This window comes from Oratosquilla oratoria, chromosome 19, assembly GCF_046742065.1.
Source record: "Oratosquilla oratoria isolate Oo_2021 chromosome 19, ASM4674206v1, whole genome shotgun sequence".
In the NCBI taxonomy this organism is placed as follows: domain Eukaryota; kingdom Metazoa; phylum Arthropoda; class Malacostraca; order Stomatopoda; family Squillidae; genus Oratosquilla; species Oratosquilla oratoria.
In genome coordinates, this window is record NC_134795.1 from 12876994 (window position 1) to 12879493 (window position 2500).

The 2500-nt window shown below is 39.3% G+C and overlaps 1 protein-coding gene across 2 annotated transcripts in view; it reads right to left on the bottom strand.

Moving 5' to 3' along the window:
• Positions 1-2500, bottom strand: part of LManII (Lysosomal alpha-mannosidase II) — a 670847-nt gene that overhangs the window by 24440 nt on the left and 643907 nt on the right. The gene's annotated exons all lie outside the window — the stretch shown is intronic.

Genomic DNA, 2500 nt, shown 5'->3' on the forward strand with positions numbered 1-2500 from the left:
AATTTTTATATAACATTGTGCATTTCAGCAAAAACCGTAAGGTATTCATTGCTGTTGTCGGTAATTTTGCAGAGGATAAAAACGTAGCTTTCCTTTGATCAAATTACATGGAAATCACACATTTTAAAGAAAATAGGTCAAATAATGCAACCATATGCTAATTTTTTATATAAAATTGTACATTTGAGCAAAAACCGTCATTGTTTGGTTGAGGTCGGCAATTAGTGAGTCGGACGGTATGTGGTTGGTAATTTTGTAGAGGATAAAAACGTAACTTCTCTTTGATCAAATTACATGGAAATCACACATTTTAAAGAAAATAGGTCAAATAATGCAACCATATGCTAATTTTTTATATAAGATTGTGCATTTCAGCAAAAACAATCCTCAACACTCCTCATCACTCATTCTCGCTTACCCTTTCGTACATCCTTGTCGAGCACTTTATACACACACACACACACACACACACACACACACACACACACACACACACACACACACACACACACACACACACACACACACACACACACACACACACACACACACACACACACACACACACACACACACACACACATATATATATATATATATATATATATATATATATATATATATATATATAATATATATATATATATATATATATATATGTACATACAAGGTAGACAAGAAGGCACTGTTGGAGGAATTGCAGATATAAAGAGCAGTCAAGAGTTTTTACGAGAATAGAAGAGTGTGTTAGAATTAGAAATGGAGAGGGTGAATGGTTTGAGGTAAAGGTGGGACTTCACTAGGGATGTGTTATGTCACTTAGGCTGTTGAATTTAATCATGGATGGGGTGATGCGTGAGGTATACGTCAGGGTAATGGGCCGGGAATTGGAGAAGGTTAAAGAAAATAGAGGAAAGTGGGAGATAAGCAAGTTATTGTTTGCCGATGACAATGTGCTTGTGGCAGGATCAGAGGAGTGATTATGAAAGTTCGTGACGGTGTTTGGGGATGTGTGCTAAAGAAGGAAGGTGAAGATAAGTGTGGGTAAAAGTAAGATGATGAGATGTACAAGGGAAGAGGATGACAGCAAATTGGAAGTGAGTATTAAGGGAGAGAGACTGGAGGAAGTGGATACGAATGTGGCTGGAAAGGGAGGAGTGGAGGTGGAGGTAGAATGCTCATTCAAAGAATCAAGTAAATGCATTGGGGGATTAAAAGGTGTAATGAGAAATAGACATTTGGGAATGGATGCTAAGAGGAGATTGTACGAAGGGGTGATTATGCCGACAGCACTGTATAGGGCAGAAACATGGAACATAAGAAAGGAAGTGTTTAAATGTGTTTGAGATGAAATGTCTGAGAAGCATGGTAGGGGTTACTAGGCTGGATAGAGTAAGAAACGAGAAGGTGAGGAGGAAAGCGGGGGTTAAAAGGGAGTTGGGAGATAGGGTTGATGAAAGAATATTGAGATGGGTTAGACACATGGAAAGAATGAATGAAGAAAGATTAATAAAAGAGGTGTGGAAGGCAGTGGTAGAAGAAGTGAACATTAAAGGGGGGGCCAAGTATAAGATGGATGGGTTAAAAGGAGCAGTGGGAAAGAGGGGAATGTCTGTTGAGGAAGGAAGGGAGAAGACAGAAGATACGGGTGAGTGGAGAATGGTTGCGTACGGATGATGTTATGATGCATGAAAGGGAGTGGGTGGGGGATGAGGGGTGAGGGAGTATGTGTGAATGATATTTTGACGCAGGCCCGAAATAATTTCTCGTCTTCTCTTTTTCTGCATGATGGGAGGGAGAGGAAGGGGTGGAGGGGGGTCGCCGATTAAATGAAGCGGCATTGCTGTGAAAGTGCTGTCTTGTTGCATTACTTCTGACCCAGGGCAATGGGCGAGATGAACCGTCATCCAGGAGGTGACAAGAATAGAGGGAGGGTTGGTAGATGTGAGTGGAGTATGTGGGGATGAAATGGGTGGCAGTAGATTTATACCTTTGACTTTGGCTACTTCCCTTGTAAGGGGAAAAATCCGTAGGTATATGTATGTATGGTATGTATGGTATGTATGTATGTATGTATGTATGTATGTATGTATGTATGTATGTATGTATGTATGTATGTATGTATGTATATATGTATGTATGTATGTATGATTGTATGTATGCATGTATGTATGTATGTATGTATATATGTATGTACTACGAGTCTTCCATTTACTTTTCAAAGTACAATTTACAATAAGAAAATACGCTTTTATCATTTACAAAGCAAATGGCACTCAGGCAGCCCAAAATCAGGATCCAACAATCCAAGTGAACTTGATGGCTTTGGAATCTCTAAATATCAAGAAATCATTCGAATCCCAATACTTTGCCTCATGAGCTCCATTGTACATTGGCCCCGTGAACTTTGGCTCATCTTACAACTTTATTCGCTCAGGTTATTAAGATCTCCACAATTCATAAGGATTACCTTATTATTGTACCTAACAGTGCGTGCCAA